Below are 18,794 nucleotides of genomic sequence, written 5' to 3' on the forward strand. Positions count from 1 at the left end.
GGGCTGGTGCCCCGACCAAGGCTATACAACCGGTAAGGGGAAGCAGTGGGGGCTGGAGTTTCGGATGCTGAAGGCACCCTCCTCCCTTGACAGGCCGGGGGGCCATGCACTCCTGAGCCACCTGCCGCCTCTGCCCACCCAGAGGAGGCTCTGATCTGGGCTGGGGGGGGCAGCACCTGCAACCCAGAGTGTGGTCTGGGTGCTGCCGGTTCACCGCACGGCAGAGCAGGTGCATAGGTGAAAGTTCTGACCTGAGCCCCCACCTGGGCAGAAATGGGCAGAGGCTAGACCGACTCCGCTGTCCTCCGTGGCCCGGAGAAGTGCCCCCCCCACCTCCTCCAGACCCAAGCAAATGCTGAAATAGTCACTCTACACAGGGTAGCGATGTCCTCCCAATCTTCACGTCAGCCTTGCAGGGTAGCAATACTATCCCCGCTCTAGAAATGAGGAAATGGGCTCAGGGAAGCAGGGGGCTGGTCTCAGCGCACTCGGCTACAGGCAGTTTCCCCGGTGGGTTTGTGCACTCGGAAGACCAGACCGGTTCCTCTGAGGCCTTGTGCCTATGCTCTGCCCCCTTATGCCCTGAGCATCTTCCTCCAGAAATGCTGATGAGCACCTTGAGACACTTCAGGACCTCTCTTATGCACAAAGTCTAATTTTCCTGGGGTCTTTCCCCAAACTTGCCGCCAGACTGAGTTTCCAAGGTTACAGGGTAAAACCTTCAGAATGATCCGCATCCTCGAGAGGGGAAAACAGATGTAAATAAATCCCCCAGCTACTTATCTGGATTTGTAAGGGTTTGGCAGGGTTGTTGTTGTTTTTAAGCATTTTCGTCAAATTGGCCGTGCGCAGAAGCGCCCCCACCACGTGTCCAGAAGAAGAGAAAGAGGTTGCGGTAAAGGACACAATTTTCTCCCTTTCAGAACCATCCAGATACTCCTTGTGTTGCCTATGTGTCAGCCACTCCAGGATGTCCTCTGTCTTTGCCCGGGGACTGCACAGGCTGCCCCCCCCCCCCCCCCCCGGCAGAGAGGGTCTGTTTCTCTCCAGCAGCCTGGGAAACCCGAAGAGGCCAGCTTTCATGCTGCAAGGGGCATCTTTGCTTTCGGTTCTGTTTCAGAGGGGAAAATGCTGCCCGTTTAATGAGAAATCAAGTGGGAGCACCCAGGTCTTGGAGCCTTTAAGAGAGAAATAAGATTGGGGGGCGGGGGGAGCCCAGATCACTTGCTTGAACTTCCCTTTGGAAACTGGAGAGAACAATATTCCCCGGGGCAGGGGAAGCACTGAGCAGCATTTCAACCCCCTCCCACATCCCCACCTGCAGGTGACTGGCTTGTTAATACTACAGCTCCCATTATTGACCACCTACTGCGTGCCCCGCCCCTTACAAACATCAGAGCAGGTGTTTACAACCATCTTTCGGGAGGACTGTCAGCTCTCCTGCACGCTGAGGACAGGAGCCCGGGCAGGGGATGTTCTGTGTCCTCCATGCAGCCTGGGTCCACCTGGTTCCCTGCCACCTCCTTTCCCACCCCATCTCCTGGCCTCCGTGGGCTCCACATGCACCAGGAACCAGCCCGGAAGCTCATTTCCACTCGCTTTGTTGTTATCGTGGCTCAGAGAACACGGGCTAAAAAAACCATCCGAAGTTTCTGCTTCTTTCCCTGACCTGTTGCTGAGAGACACACACAAAGGCAGGTGACTTCAGTTGGCACCTATGTCTGTAAAAAGTTCCTATAGTGTGCCCCACCAGCCCACAGCTGGATGCCGAGCCGTCCCAAGCCGGCCAGAGGAAATCCACCCAGCTGAAAGCAACAGGCAAACCTCTGGTCCCCAGACCCCAGGGTCACAGCCATCCAGGAGCTGGACTCTCCAGTGGGGCTGGTCCCCCAGGCTACAAGGACAAAGAGCTGTACTCACAGGCAGCCCCGAGGTGCTTGCTCCCTCTCTCTCTCTCTCTCTTCTCTCTCTTCTCCTCCGTGACAGTTAAAAGGCACAGAGGATGTGATTGTCATTTATATAGACAGAGTGTCCGCCTCCCCAAAGCCAATCAGAGCAGCTTGCTCTGCTTATTTCCCCCGCAGCATCTCCCACCTCCCGCCCTCCGTCTCCCCACCCCGGACTCGAGGGCCGGGTGGGGGCAGAGCAGGACCACGGAGACAGTGGAGACCGCAGGGGCCAAGCCCATCAGTCCAGATCAGACAGCAGCAGAGGCAGGTGAGAATTTGACCCAATTCATGTGATTCAAAATCCCGTTCTTTTAACCCCGAAGCCTACCAGCATTCAAGACACAAATTTCTTTGTTTTTTTCTTTTTGTTTTGTTTTGTTTTTAGAGGAGAACATTTTTAAAAACACCTATTGAAGATAGATTTTCCAATGGTTTATAACCGGTGTGCGGTAATGCACTGGCTTTTTTTTAATTGAGGTATAATTGACATAAGATATTATGTTACTTTTAGGCACACGGTATAGCGATCGGACATTTGTAAGTGTGGTGAAAGGATCATCAGCCTGAGTCTACGCACCCCGTGTCACGGCTCCAAGTTGATAGCATATGATCAACTGTACCCCCACGCTGCCCATTACGGCCCCATGACTTCCTTCTTTTATAGCTAGAAGTTGGCACTTCTTGACCCCCTTCGTCCATGCCCCGCCCCCATACCCTCTGGCAACTGCCAATCTGTTCTCTGTATCTAGGAGTCTGGGTTTTGTTTTATTTGATCTGTGTTGAGATTCCACATATGAGTGAGGTCACATGGTATTTGTCTTTCTCTGACTTATTTCACTTAGCATAATGCCTCAAGGCCCATTGCAAATGGCAAAATTTCTTGGGCTTCCTTTCTCCTTCACTCCCTCAGGCAGGCTGATCAGTGCAGGACGCAGGGCAGGGTTCATTTCTCTTTTAAGGTGTGCACACAGCCCCGGGGCCTTGGAAAGGGGGCCTGGCAGAGCCCACCCAGGTCAGGAGGGGCATGCAGTTTCCTCTGCTCTCACCACACGCATGCACACACACACACACACACACACACACACACACACACACGCAGCGTGCAGTACGCTGCTGGCCAGGGGCAGAGGCCTTGGAGGGGAGGGGTTGGGCCTGCAGCAGGGGGGCAGTGGGGCTGATGGGGAGCTGGTGAGGAGCCCAGCGCCTGGTGCGCGGCTCCCTCCCTCCCTCAGTGGCTGGGTGAGGGCAGGAGGCTGGGATGCTGCTCGTCCCCCAGCCCTGAGAAGGGCTACTGCAGACAAGAGGCAGGCAGGACCAGGCACTCTGCGGAAGACAGACGAACCTAGCCGGGTCTGCAGCAGGTGGCTGGGGTCTGACAACCCGCGCGCCCGCCCCCCCCCCCCCCCCCCCCCCCGCACACTGCTTGGTAAACCCTGGATGAAGACAGGGAGGCTATGCAGAGAAGGACAGAGGTATGGTGAGGGGCTGACCCCAGCACAGACCTCTGGACAACGGGGTGTGAGAATCAAGTGAAATCCTCCATTCCATAAAGAGTCACTGTAATAATATCTAGCATTTGGGGCCCCTGGGTGGCTCAGTCGGTTAAGCATCTGCCTTCAGCTCAGGTCATGATTTCGGGGTCCTGGAATGGAGCTCAGCAGGGGAGTCTGCTTCTCCCTCTGCCTCTGCCCCTCCCCCCAGCTCATGCTCTTCCTCACCTCTCTCTCTCTCTCAAATAAATAAAATCTTAAAAAAAATACATTTATAAAGGTTTCATTGCAGGCATTTCCACATAAAATCATCCAGTCCCTCCTGACTACTTCATGAAGTAGATATTCTCATCCCCATTGTACAGATGAGGAAGCTGAGGCCCAGGGAGGTTAGGAAATATGGTAAGGTCACACAGCAAGCATTCGTCACCAGCAGGCCAGGCTGCCCTCATGCTGGACACAGCAAATCGGCTTGCTGGGTGGCATTCCAGGAGGGGACGCAGACCATGAAAGAACGAGCAGAGAGAGAAATCCACAGCTGTCCACTGTGCCCAGTGCTGCAAAGCTGGTTAAGAGGACACAGGCCAGGCAGAAGGCCTGAAGCCGGGGACTAAGGCTGTGTTTGGAGAGAAAGCAAAGTCATTGAAAGGTCTGAGGCAACGAACTGCCCTGCCTAACGTAAGTGTTTAAAAGAAGACAGAGCGGGTGCCTGGGTGGCACAGTCAGTTAAGTGTCTGACTCTTGGTTTCAGCTTAGGTCATAATCTCGGGGTTGTGAGATCGAGCCCCTTTTGGGCTCTGCGCTCAGTGGGGAGTCTGCTTGAGATTCTCTTTCTCCCTCTGCCCCTCCCCCACCCCTGCCGTTTTCTCTAAAATAAATAAATTATTTAAAAATAAAAATAAAAAACAAAAAGAAGACACAGCACAGGGTTAAGACCTCAGGCTCCAGAGGCTGGGCTTGCATCGGCCTCCACCGCCCGTGCGGAGTAACGGTGGCCAGCTGGTTTGCCCACCCACAGCGATCATGGCGAGACAGGACTTACATTAGGAACAAGACAATAGGAGTGACTCTAACAAAACCTAACAAAAGACTTGCAAGACCTGGATGAAGAAATTTATAAAAGCTTATGGGAGCCATTAAAGTAGACCTAAATAAATGGGCATAAATTCCTGTTCAATGTTGTAAATATTTCCATTTTCCTCAAAGTGATTAGCAGATTCAATACCATTCTCATCTGAATCCCAACACAGATATTTGACTCTAAAATATAAATGCCAAGGCAGAAGTCTAAGAAGAGCAGCATACTCTCGAGAAAGAAGGGTATTACCTGATCTACACTTATCAAGACAGATGAAGCTGTACACAAATGTCATGATTCTGATGCAAGATAGACACCTGACCAGTTAAACAGAATAGAGAGCCTGGAAAAAAATCCCGCAAATATATGGACAATTGACAAATGTGGACTTGCAGATCAATAGAGAAAGAATAGATTATTAAGTGATTGTGGGCAACTGGTCACCTACTTGGGAAAAAAAATGAAGTTAACCCTGTTGCTCAATCCAAATACAAAAATAAATTTCTGATAGATTAAATCCTTCACTGTGAAAGGCAAACTTTTTAGGACAACAGAAGTGCATTTTTATGACGTTGAGCAGGAAGGATTTCTTAAATGATTCACTCAATCAGTTAACCATAAAAGATGGACAAATGTCACTACATTACTATTAAAAATATTTGTTCTCGGGCGCCTGGGTGGTTTAGTTGGTTGAGTGTCCGGCTCTTGGTTTCATTTCATGGGTCGTGAGATCGAGCCCCATGTCTGTTCCACGCTCAGCACAGATTCTGCTTGGGATTCTCTTCTTCCTCCCCCCCACCGCCCGCACCCCCGCCCTGCCATCTCTCTCTCAAATAAATAAATATTTACAAAAAAAAAAAAAAGATTCCACATGTGCTTGGCACTGTTCTAGGGCCTCCATGACATTGAACAGGAGCAGTTGTAAACGTCCTCATCTTGTTGACTTTGAAAAGAATGCTTCTAACATTTCACTCTTAGTAAGAGGGTTTTGTTGGAAAATCTTTATTAGGAGGTTTCTTCTATTCCCACTTTTATAATAAATTGGTGTTTAATCTTATCAAAGTATTTTCTGCACCAAAAGAGAAGAAAATCAGATAGTTTTCCTCCTCTAAATTGTTAATATGATAAATGTCATTAATACATTTTCTAATTTTCAAATACCCTTTTATTCTTGGGTTAAAACTATGGTGTGTTAAACATTTGCATAGAATTTTTACTTCCTTCCCATGAATAAAACTGTAATTCTTCTTGCTAATATGGCTTTTCTCTAGTTTTAGAGTCAGATTCTATGATCTCAAAGACTGGGGATAATCCCTTCTTTTTTAATTCTCTGAAGCAGTTTGTATAATTTGGAAATTTGGAATTACCCAGCCACTGAGAGAGTGTGACAAATCATACATAAAAATCATTTGCCCCTCCTCCCATGTTTGAGGAAATATTTTTTAACAAATCAATTTATTTATTATTCAGGATTATTCAGTAGGATTTCTATTTCTCCTTGCTGTTATTTCAAATGTAAATGTAATTTACAATTTTTACATTTAATGACAAGGGTTTGTCTGTTTTAATAATATACTCATTATCATTTTGCTTGGTTGAATCTATAATGATGTCCCCTTTTCTTTTTAAGATTTATTTTTTAGTTTTATTTTAGAGAGAGAGAGTACATGAGCAGGGGGAGGGGCAGAGGGAGAGGGAGAGAGAGAATCCCAAGCAGACTCCCCACTGAGTGTGCAGCCTGATGTGGGGCTGGATCTCACAACCCTGAGATCATGACCTGAGCTGAAACCAAGAGTTTGGACACTGAACCGACTGAGTCACCCAGGCGCCCCTCTAATGATGTCCCCTTTTCTTACGATATTATTTATTTATTTTCCTCTCTTCTCGTCTTTAGTTGGTATTGAAATCAAGACCTGAGCTGAGATCAAGAGTCGGATGCTCAACCAACTGAGCCACCCAGATGCTCCAGAACTATTTCTCTTTTATTACTTTTAAAAAAGAAAAACTTTCGGCTTTGTTGATCTGCCTTCATCTACCTTTATTTTCTTTTTCATTAATTTTTCCTCTTAATCTTTATGATTGCCTATGTTCAATTATCCTCATTCTGTTATTTTTCTAGCACCTTTAGTTGAGTGATGGTCTCAATTTCTGTCCTTTTTCAATTTCTAATATGAGCCTTTAAACCTACATGCTTTCTTCTATGTACTGCTTCCAATACGTATCTCAAGCTTAAAATAAGCATTTATTTCTGAGTATTATTTCATTTCCATTATATTTTTTCCCTGATGTGTCAGTTACGTGGTAGCTCTTCAAAAAAAAAAAAAAAGAAAACTCCAGACATATATAGCAATTTTTACTTTTTAAAAAAATCTGAACTGAACTGAATTGAACTGAACTGAACAGAATTGAATTGAACTGAATGGAATTGAACTGACCTGAATCGGAGTGAGAGAACTCGCTGGTATGATAGCGATTCTCTGACAGGTGTTGAGATTTAGGCGATGGCCTGTTACATCCTCAATTTTTGTCACATCTCACGTGCACTTGAGAAGAAAGCGTATTTTCTAGCTATCTGGTGAGGGGTTCTATTTATGTCCAATACTCCAAGGTGGTCACTTACTGAAATTCCCCAAATCTCATATTTTTGTTCCCTTGATCAATCATCCAGTTTACTATCACCGCTAAGGATGTGTTGAAAATTTCCATTATGATGGTGAGTTTGTCGATCTCTCCCACAGTTGTGCCAAGATTTGCTTAATATATTTAAGGTATATTTATATTCCTCCACTAGGTTTATCCATGTCTAGAGCTGTATCATCTTCTTGGTGGACTGAACCTTTTATCATTTTATGTAGCCATAAACTACTTTAATAGATTACTTGTTAATAACCTTGTTAAATGTGAGTACACTGTTGTTCCTCCTCAATCTTAGCTATGATTGGCATCCTTGAGCCTCCCTCCTGCCGCTGGAGGCTGGGCTGCGGTGAAGCTCAGGGACGGTACCCCATGCAGGTGGCTGTATTTCTTCACATGCTATTTAGTCACTTTTAAAAGTCTGGAAGTCATAATTTAAATTTCAAGCAGCACCAATTTTAACCAGCACGTTCCTGGTTCCAAAATGTCTCTATCCACTCTGTGAGGATGTCCAGAGTGAGAGTTCTAGGGTACCCCTCTAGCCCACATTTCCATGCAGCTGAGCCCTAAGAACAAGTGCAAGGCTAAACCCTGGAATGACTTACCCCAGCAGTAAGAGTGCCACTTGTCACCTCCTGGACCCAACACTCTGGCTCGCTAGGTTGACTGAGAGCAGGGCAGACTGCCTTCAGCGGTTCAGCATGCTCTGGTAAGGGACCCTCAGAACTGGAAGCACTGGGCCCCCAAGGCTGTCCATGGGGAAACATGTCTAGATAATGCCTACTGTGCCCTCAGGCCACCATGGAAGCCCAGGGCCTTCGACCCTGTGTCCAGTCCTGCACTTGCCACCTTCCCGTTGTGCCTTGACATTCCTCACCTCCACACTTCCCATCCGCCTCCTGCCAATAGTCCTGCATCTCTGGTCCTTTCCCTCCAGACCCCACTTCCTGCCCTCTGAGGGGCTCATGTGATTACTCTCATGCCTAGGACATGGTAAGTGCCTTAAAAGTGCAATGCTTTCCGAGAAGGGCAGGAGCCAGGCTGTGCCATAACAACATCCAAGTGCCAATGTCATGGTCACAAGCCAGGAGGCCTTGCACGACTCTCCTCCTCACCTCTCCTGACTCAGTTTCTCGTGTGTCCAATGTGGATATGTTAAAGATGAAGAAGGTGAATCCCAGCACACACTAAACACTCAGAAGCATTGTTTTAACTCCAGCCTGATGGAGAAGCAATGATCTTCTCAAGAATGGTATCTTCTGATGGGACTGTGATCAGCACGGCAAGTCGGCAGGGAAGACCCTTCAGTTCTCCTCAAATCACACTGCACAGGTAGACTCTGAATTTACATCTGATGCTCCGGATGTTACAGGTAAGGGAAGAGTCACCATTTCTCTATCACCTCTCAAGTGCCACATATTTTCCAGACATTATGAGATTGAATCCTCACAATTACCTGACAGGGTGGCTGCTAGAAAAATCCCCATTGGAGAGAGAAAGAAACAGAGACCCAGAGGAACAAAGGACCCAAGACCACAGTGGAAGCGAGTGGTAAGGATAAGACGTGCCCATGTCTGTCCTGTTTTTGCTTTTGAGTGACAGGCAGGAAATCCTCCCCAGCACCTCCTACCTGGCCACACATGAGCTGCACATGGGACTGTGTGCGTGTGAGCACCTAGGGTCAGTCCTCCTGGCCCCAACAGCCCTAACAGCACTTGACCAATAGTGATGTCCAGTCCTCCGGTGATCTAACATTAAGCAAACATTCAGTACCTTGGGACCGAGAGTCAAGGTTGCAATTTCCAACAATAACCGTCTGATTAAGTATGAAGCCAGGGACTTACTTGCTGGGAATCCTACTTCCTTCTGAGTCTATTTTCCCTCAGGAGACTCGCTGGCTCTGGGGGTTGAGGAAAATGTGGCCAAGCAGTGTTCAGACAGGTCACTCTTGTAGCTTGAGATCCAGATGGCTCCCTGTCCTTGCTTTTCCAGCCTCCTGGGCTGGTTAAACATTAATTTCTGCTGGTGATAAAGGTCAAGGAAATCTGGAGAAACCTACATGGAAAGCTCATTCTTCAAAGCCAGTTCTTTTCATCTACAGTCCCAGCAGCGTGGATCCTTCTTACCACTGGCCAGACACCAGATTCTCACATTTCCCCCAAATAGCCCCGGTTTCATTTTTTCAGCCTCATTAGGTCATCCCATAAATTCCCACCTCGCACCATGGGAAGCCTTCTCTGCAGCCCCCGAACTGAGCCTGCACGCCCTAGCTCTTCCTTCCTCAACTCCTGAAATGATGGTTAAGGGAACAATACTGTGGACGAGTTTTGACAGATTTACAGAAAAAACACAGTTGAGACAATTTTATTGGGACATAAAGCACAGCTGAGAGGGGTCACCAAGAACATGCTAGAGAGGTTTGCTGGGAGTGGGGGGGGGGGCTGGCCTCCTTAGCGCGCCCACAGCTGCTCTGAGCTTGGGGCCCGGCAGGTACAAAGGGCCGAGGGGGCGTGAGGCCGTGTTCAAGCCATTCATGGAAGGACAGGGCACAGATAGGGAGGACAGAATGGCCTTGGCCTGAGGCACTTGTCACAGGCTGGAGGAGAGAAGAGCTCTCTGTGTTCTGCCCCCTCCCCCCTCCCCGGGGGCCTAGAGAGGCTGGAGGTGGGTTGGGGACCCAGGATTCATGGCTAAGAATGGGACCCTGGATGGAAGCAGAGTGACAGTGAGGAGACTCTAAACCTCTACAAGAGCCATTAAAGGAAAGAAAGGAGAAGGAAGAGCAAGTCAGGGCCACATACTAATGTTCCATGTGCCACCTGACATCAGCTGACCCCAAAGAAGTAATTATCCTCACAGGGGAGGGACAAGGGAAGGGCACTCTATGGGGAACGGCATCTGTGAAGGCAACGAGGCTAGAAAGATCACTGCAAGCCCTGAAAGAAGTCTACCCTCCGTAAGGACTGTACAAAGCAGGGGGTCTTTTGAGCCATGGCTCCTAATTTTTATTTGCTCCAACTGCAGTGCAAGGCACTGAAATGATTTTAGAAAGCCCGACCTGAGCTTCGTGTGTCTTCATTAAGATCACTCTGGCCCTTGGAAAATGGATCAGCGGGTGACAAGAGTAAACTTGTCTCTACTCTCCTGATTTGCAGGAAAGAGCAGAAATCCAAGGAACATGGTAAGAGTTTTGGATGGGCTGGGGGAGGGAAGGGAGTTGTGTGTGCGCGCATGCGTGTGTGCATGCATATGTGTTTATGTGTGTGTGTGTGTGCGTGTGCATGTGTGTGCGCGGGTGTCAGGAGGTTGCTGGAAGAGGATGAGCAGGAAATCATGATGACTTAAGGGACATGAGGCCACTGGGGGGCTGGTGATCATCATGGATTGAGAAGAAGAGCTACTTTGGGTCAGGGGATGAAGGAGACTAAGAGCTGGGGAATTAAATTGTAGGTATCACACACACATATCATTTGGTAGAGATGTCCAGGAGACTTTCCCATATAGGAGTCTGCGGCTCACAAAAGAGGTCTGGACAGGAAACAAAGTTACGAGTGTCAAGTGTTTAGATGGTGTGTGAAGCAATAAGACTGGATAAAATCACCCAGAGAGAGTGTTCGAGAGAACGGAGTGCACGAGTGGCCAATTTACAAAAAACAAAGAGACCTGTTAATGCCATTTTGACCAACAATTTCTCTGCCAGTAGACAAAGGTACAAAGGAATTTAAGTGACTCGTGGAAAATTCTTGTTGAGGTGGGGTCAGCCCAGGGTCTTAGCTGGATGACATCAGGGCACCCCCTTCCCTGCAGGTGTGTGCCGGCCAACACACACCCCTGGAGGGTTTATTTTGTGCCTTCCTGCTGGCCGACTGGGCCAGCCGACCTGACACCATCTTGGACAGAAATGCCATGGCCACCGCTCTGTTGCCTGAAGTCTTCTTGGGCATAGACCCCTCCTTATTCTTCCTTTTATTTAACCACACAAGTAATAACACTTGAGGACACCCTTGGGACATAACATCTGTGATCTGCTCTGGAGATGTGACTACCACTCACACCTATCCTCCAACATCTCCTCCCAGGGGGTCCCCCAGCAGAACCCCAGCCTCTAGGACTATAAAAGCCGGTCTTATAGGAGGTGGGCTGCGGAGATCCACTCGCCTTGCAGCCGGCTGCCCAAGACACGCTTCTGTCTGGAAGTCTCCTTCTTAGACCATCCCTTGTCAGACTGGACTGGTTTTCCTTCGGTCTCATGGCTCCTTCGGCTTTTGGAGGTCGTCTTGCCTATACTTCCCTTTCATGAAACACCGTTCCTTCCCTTGATCGATACCTTTCTTCAGATGTATGTTTTAGTTGAACCAGTCAGCAGAACATTCTATGTTCTAAGGATGTTCTACTGATCTCCGTGCATGCACGCACATGTCCGTCTCTGGATGCACAAGGCACATTAGCTCTCAGTGAAGAACCCATCTAAGAGTGCTCCCCAAATTGACACCTCTTCCTTGAGGAAACATGATAAAGCTTCTGAAGAGCAAAACGTTCCTCTGTAATTCTACCTGGGAGAGACTGCTGTCAACATGGACCTTCAAGATGTTCCCAGTGCCTGCAATGTGTCAACCATCTGGCAGTAAAACCGTATATCCTACTTGCCATCTGCCTTGCCCCACTTGACAACACACCATAATCATGCTTCATCACAACCAATATTCTTCTCCCAGCTTGACTGTGATTTCTGTTTCTTGATGTTCAGAGTATCCCCCCGGGGGTATTCAAATCTGGCGATCCCAACTTCCCTCCTCTGGGCTCTTCCGTGTTGGGTTTGGTGTCTCCTCCACTCAGGACTGTAGACACATGGGCCCCTATTTCTCTGTAGTATTTTTATACATTTAGATCTTTCACTCTTAGATGTTCACTCCCCCTGGAATTTATATCAGAGTGACGCAGAGACTAGGGTTCTAACGTATCCCCACAACTGGTAAACCAGTTCTCCCAACATTATTTTGGAACAAAAGACCTCTTCTCATCTTGCTGTTTCTTGAGCCTGTGGTTGTTCTACTGAATCGTCCATCCATTTCTATGGCAGTGCTTCATTATGTAAATGTTATCACTTTATTTTTTTTTTTAAGATTTTATTTATTTGACAGAGAGAGACACAGCGAGAGGGAACACAAGCAGGGGGAGTGGGAGAGGGAGAAGCAGGCTTCCCGTGAAGCAGGGAGCCTGATGCGGGGCTCGATCCCAGGACCCTGGCATCATGACCTGAGCCAAAGTCAGACGCTTAACCGACTGAGCCACCCAGGTGTCCCACATTATCACTTATAAGGAGCTAGGATTCTTGGAAGGGCAAGAGTTCCTGTAGAAGTTTTCTCTTAAAAAAAAAAAAAAAAAAGAAGAAATCCTTGCTACTTTCACATATTTCTGTTTCAAGAGGAACATTCAAATCATTTGCTGGTACATTAAAAAACCACGGTGAGATTTGGGCTGGAAGAATATTAATGCATAATGTTAAAGGAAGTCCTCCCGTCCAGAATGTTGCTGCCTAACTCGAGTCCTGTGCCCGTTTTTGTCTGGGTTCCCTCCAGAGCTAGTCCTGAGACAAAGATTCAAACACAAGTAGTTTATTTTGTTCGTGACCACAGAACACTCGGAAGGGATGGGGAAGTCAGACGGAGCTGGGAGGAAGCCAGCACAGGGCACATTTTTATGCCAGTCTGCACTGAGGGCACCTGGAGGACACAGGGCTTCAGGACTCCGGGAGCTGGGACAGGACGTTCCCCTGGTGGGGGGTGTTCATTCCCCTGAGTGAACTTAGGCAGAGCCAGCGCAGGTGACCAGGGACAGCCCAAGGCAGAGTCACGGGAGATGGCAGCTGTATGTTCAAGAAATGAGAAATGATGGACAGCCTTTATCTGTCTCAGCAAAGCACTGTGTTTGTACGTCAGCTTTGGAGGCCTGTTGGTATAAGACTGTAAATGTTCGGTGCTCTCCATCATAGCACATGACCTCAATATAGTTTCAAGTTGACGCAGCTCGGAGGTGAAGAACCTGTTCGGGTGTTGTGGTCTGTAGACACCCAGACCTCCCTGGTGGAGTGGGGTCCACGCGTATGCCGTAAGCCGACTCGGGGAGGCAGCCCCCTCCAGGTGAGTTGCAAGTTGCATCCACACTGCGCAGTTCCCTGAGTTTCAAAGCCACAGCATCTGCTCCGGAGTCAAGTGTCTGGACTTCCGTATCTCTGCTTGGTCGCGACTTGACCCTTGTCATAGTCCCAGCTGAGGCCCCAGTAAGAACTCCCGAGGAGAGGCTGTACCAGCTCTACCTTCTAAGCCGTTCTGCGTCCACGAAGGTTCACAGAATGTGTGTGCTTTGAGATTGTGGAGCAGAAGCACAGAATGTTTCCCTGACTTGTTAAAAGCAAACATGCATCCCCAGAAAGGTGTCTGTCAAAGGAAGGGTCACCTGGCAAGGGGACATAAACTAACCAGCCGGAGGACACGCCTACCAGGAGGGCCCAGTCCGGTGGCTGATGGGGCACCATCATCATCAAGAGCTGCATAGAGCGGGGACCTCGGCCCCCGAGATTGCCCAGCCAACAGCAAGGGCTGATTCCACCCCAACAAGAACCTCCTAGTACTCAGTTAAGTTCATCCATATTTCTTCACACCAGCCATGTGGCCCACGAGGTGTTTTTCTAACTCCTGCTTCCAGATGGAAGCAGGCATGAACGTCCATGTGGACAACTCTATGGTATTCCTTTGGTGGTTCCACCATGAAGAGCTGAAGAGACACCTTTGCTCTACCGTGTTACCTTTGCCCCTTTGTCAAGGATCAGCTGATCATACTGATGGGGGTCTACTTCTGGCTCTCTGTGGTGTTCCATGGATCTGTTCTTTCACCAATAATACACAGTCTTTTTTTTTTTGAGAGAGAGAGAGCGATCGAGAGCGAGAGTACATGAGCAGGGCGAGGGGCAGAGGGAGAGAGAGAACCTTAAGCAAACCCCTCGCTGAGCGTGGAGCCTGATGCAGGGCTCAATCTCAGGACCCTGAGATCATGACCTGAGCTGAAATCAAGAGTCGGACGCTTAACTGACTGAGTCACCCAGGCACCGCATTAATACCCGGTGTTGGGACGCCCGGGTGGCTCAGTTGGCTAAGCGTCTGCCTTCGGCTCAGGTCATGATCTCAGGGTCCTGGGATCGAGCCCCAGGTCAGGCTCCCTGCTCAGCGGGGAGGCTGCTTCTCCCTCTGCCCTCCCCACCAGTTCTCTCTTGAATCAATAAGTAAAATCTTTAAAAAAATACACAGTCTTGATTCACTGTAGCTTTAGAGTAGGCCTTGGAGTTGGGTGCTGTGAATCCTCCAACTTTGGGCTTCTGCAACTCAGTTTCTCAAAGCACTGTTGGATCATGAAATTGGTTTGGAAGGTGTCGTGACCAGCATTTTAAAAAATGAAGTAGAATGAAAGAGGAAAGAGGGTAATTGCATCTGGTAAGGGAAATACTATTTTCTGAAGCTCTTGTTTCCATTATGCGTGTGTATAATGCTCACGGTGTCACAGGAGAAATGCGTTTCTTACCGTAGGTTGTCACCAAAGCTTCCAAAGCCACTACGGATACTCTCTTTTCAGCGAAATAAAATTGGTCAGGATTTGTAAAATCTAAAACTGAGGATGAAACAATGAGCAAAAAAGCTCGAGAAGGCAACTCTCATGGGCCACCAGCCAGTCCTAGGTTTATTTTTTATCGAATTAAAAAAATGGGAGTCCCATGTTCCCTAGCTATTTGTGGTTCTTCTCCCATGAGTTTCTTGCTTCCATTTGCAGTATGAGTTCCAGCTCGGGAGAGGGGCCTGGCACGCCAGCGGGTCCTGGGTCAGAGGCTGACAGCCGATCAGCCTGAGGGATCTGCTCCTCTCCTTGCAAACGGAGGACGGTCCAGCTACTGTTACAGGCGGCACTTTCTGTTGGAACTGGAGCCTCCCCTGGGAGGTGGACAGAGTCGGTGTGGGTGGCCCATCTTCCAGAGGAGGGAGGGATAGCTGAGGCTAGCAGAGGGCAGGACGGGGGGTGGGGTGCGGGTGCCCTGCGGGGTGCTCAGGTTGGCGAGGGGGCAGATGGCCGCCCACAGGCTTGGAGGGAAGCCCTGTCTTTGCCAAGTTAGGCCCCTGCTGGGCTCTGTGGGTGACAGTGTAGATGACAACCTCGCGGAGTGGACTGAGCCCCGTTAGAGAAACCGGGAGAGGGCTCCAGGCCTGGCTGCATGCGACCTGGCTGTGCACACGGAACCAGCCCCAGCCAGCGGCGAGAGTGAGCGGCCTGGCGTGCCCAGCTGTGGGGGATAGCGCGGGGGCCAAAGGCCTCCGGCGCTGCACCTCGGGGCTGAACAGGGCCCATCAGGGGCAGCATGGGCTGCAGGCTGCCTGCGTCCTGCCAGGGCCAGGGCCCCCCTCAACAGCCTTTCCAGTGTGCCAGCCCAGGGCTCCCCGGGGTGCTCCCAGGGGCAGCTTCAAGGACTTCTAATTTAAGCCTCAGCCTTTCCCAACAGCACCACCAATAGCCCTCCATTTAGAAGCTCAGCAAGTCCCCGATGGGTCGGGGAAGGATAACGACAGAGCAGACGCATGCACCACAAATCCCCCGAGCCGCGGTGAGCTGGACATGATCTCGCCTACCTGTGGTGGCCTGGGAGCAAGCACTGTATTGCCACGCCAAAGACTTTAATTCCAGAAGCTTCCGAGGGGCCTGGAGATGTGCGTAGCCTCAAAGCTCCAGAGGTAAGTCTGACGAATGGGTGGGTTGAATTCCAAAGCGTCCCTTTGCAGGTGTGTTATATGGTTCCCCAAGTTATGCCGCTGGAACGTGGCAGAGGGCACAGGCCTGTTCTCCCGACAGCCTCTAGAATTCCCCTTCCTGGTGGGAGCCACCCCGAGTCACGCGGGGCCTGGGCCCATGGCACCTCTGTCCTCACTCAACCAGACACCCTGGGAGTGAGGCCAGGAACGCATCCGTACCGAGTCATCCCGAAGGTACCTGTTTGGGAGAGAAGGGTCAGAAAGCAAGTTTGATTCAGGTCGTGGGACCTAATCTTACAGCAGGACTCAGACGGCACTGAGGTAGATCGTCAATGTCCAAATCACCCCAGGGAAAAATCTCAACCAGCTCAGAAATACAGCACGGTCTGATTGTATGTAAAATCGGAAATAGCGCAGTAACACACATTAAGGCCACTTCATTTTTTGCGCGAAATAAAAAATAACGCAAGTCCTCTCCTTTCAATTAAGAAGAGGCCAAGAAGTGCATACTTCTGCAACTGGTTGTCTGGGAGAAGCCCCACGGCGCTCTCCTCACGATGCCTGACTTAGCTCCCGAACAGCATCCTGTCAGGATTGGGTTTGAATTACAGAAAGGCATCGAGAATGATCCCTGCTTCCCGTGTGATTGCTCGTCCAAGACTGTCTCTCAAGAAGCCCTGCACGGCCCGTTCTTACTCCTGCAGGGAAAGAGGGAAGACACCAATGCGGTGTCTGCTTACACTCGGGGGCCTTGTGTGCAAACACACACTTTATATTTCCACACTAAAGCTACCCTCGAGTCTGGGGAGATGATCACTAATGGGACTCATCGGGGCAATAGGAAACAGACCCTTCCCACCTTTGGCTCAGGCCGGGAAATCTGCTCACGGAGCAGGCTGCTATCAGATCGGGAAGCGTCAGGGGGTGGGTGGAGGGCGGGCTGCGCAGACACAGCTCAGTTTTATACACAATACACGCCTCCGATGTGGAACCACTGTCAATCCATTATAACTGGGAAGCAGGGTCGGCCAGAGCAAGGTGGAGGCAATGGACAGTCCTTCTCTGCTGGCAAAGGGAAGCTCGTGTGTCTTACCTGGGGGCGGGGAGGGGGGGCACAGGTGTGACTTCCGGGGGGGTACCCTTAGTCTTGGGTCTGAGGCTGAGCTTTGCCGATTCGACGCACCAACCAGACACAAGAGACGGACCCTCGTCGATCTCGTCATCCACTTTTGTAGGCTTTCGCTCTCAGTCACCCGGACCGGAGCCGTCCAACGGACCTTCCCACCATGTTGGAAGTGTTCTAGATCCGCACCGTCCATCATGGCGGCCACTGCCCCTTGTGGCTGTTGAGCACTCAGAAATGGGGCTGGTGCAACCTGAACCGAATGTCTCATTTTATTTTTATTAATTGAAATTTAAATTTGAACAGGTGTGTGCGCCTGGTGGTATCGTATTGGACAGCACGCACCCAGAGAAGGCCGTGCTGTCCGTCTGCCTTTGGTCACCTCCACGTTCATCCTTCACACACGGATCCCCCAGCTGGACTCAGAGCCCCCCGAGCACTCTCTGCTGCAGCCCTGGTACGCACCTCGGCCTGTGCGCATGTTTGAGTACATAGTTACAACAGGGCTTTTATTTTCGGACACAATCTGTCATCACTCTTATTTCAAAGAACAAAATCCCGTAATTGCCCAAAATGACACTGTGGTAAATTGCAATAGAACCACCAAGGGAAAAATGTTCTATCGCCAATTAACGTATCATTTTGGGCGATTTGTCTGGAAGGTGTGTGTGACCAGAGGCAGGGAGAAGAGTTAGTCCCGCTGGTGAGGTCCGGGGGAAGCAGGGACACGGGGCATCCATTCTCTCCATCCTGCTGTCAGTTTATCTGACTAGAAAACCCGGGTCTGACCCACTGTCATGGTCCCACCGCAGCGCTAACAAAGCCACTGGATTTCTCAAATGCAAACTTTTAGGAGTTCCTTGAGGTGTTTGCGAAACCTGAGCAGAGCTCGGACTAGCTCTGACTCACTCTGCGGTGCAGGTGCGGGGAGAAGAGACGGCTGAGGTCACCCTGCAGCAACACGGAGCCACCCGGCCCGCGTGTCACGGGTCAACTCCAGCTAGCGTCTAACCAGTGCAAAGAAAGCGCACTGTTGTTATTCCACGTTATTTCCAAAGGTTTTCAGGGGCGGGCCCGCTGGAGTGTTCCAAAATACAGAAAGACATACGAGCAGTGGAAAATGAAGAACACTGTAGTAATGTTTATTTCTAATTACAAGAAACAGAACATCAGTCCCTCATTTGTACAAAAATACCTGAAAGTTTACATTTAGGTTCACAAGTCGAAGAGCTATGCACAGAAAGGGGCAAAGCACGTGGAATAAAGGTTTCGTCTCATGATACCTTCTGCATTCCCTGAAACGGTCTACACGTCAGGCCGTGTTACGGTCACCGCGAGCTTGCCCGGTGACATCATGATCCGCTGCGAGCAGGTCCCGCCCCGGACAGGTGCATCAATTGGTCAAACCGTCAGGTATTAAGAGCAGGAAAGAGAAGACAAAACAGCTAGACTGAGGCACATATTTCTCCAAGGTTTAGCGAACAAAACAACGTTCTGGAACTCGAAGACCTAAGGTAACAGAGCTCACCTACTTAAACTCCAAATACCCAAAGCGTTGGGTATTTCCTTCCCAACTAAGTCCAGGCTGCTATGTGGGGGTTTTCCTTTTAGAAAAGAAAATCACAGGCAGAGAGAGAGAGAGAAAGTCAACAGGCTCCAAAACGACCCTGAGCTGTTCCATTTACATTCATGTCATTTAAATACAAAAATAAAAGTTGACCATCCTTCCGC

At 49.6% G+C, this 18,794-nt stretch overlaps 1 protein-coding gene across 1 annotated transcript in view; it reads right to left on the bottom strand.

Annotated features, from left to right (window-relative positions):
- Positions 1-9,141, bottom strand: part of DDC (dopa decarboxylase) — an 82,259-nt gene extending 73,118 nt beyond the window's left edge. The window contains exon 1 of the mRNA XM_032430527.1: positions 8,996-9,141. The gene's annotated coding sequence lies outside the window, so the exon portion shown is untranslated. The remainder of the gene's footprint in view (positions 1-8,995) is intronic.
- Positions 9,142-18,794: the final 9,653 nt, after the last annotated feature.

Source organism: Phoca vitulina, unplaced genomic scaffold (assembly GCF_004348235.1).
Source record: "Phoca vitulina isolate PV1807 unplaced genomic scaffold, GSC_HSeal_1.0 scaffold44, whole genome shotgun sequence".
Taxonomy (NCBI): Eukaryota; Metazoa; Chordata; class Mammalia; order Carnivora; family Phocidae; genus Phoca; species Phoca vitulina.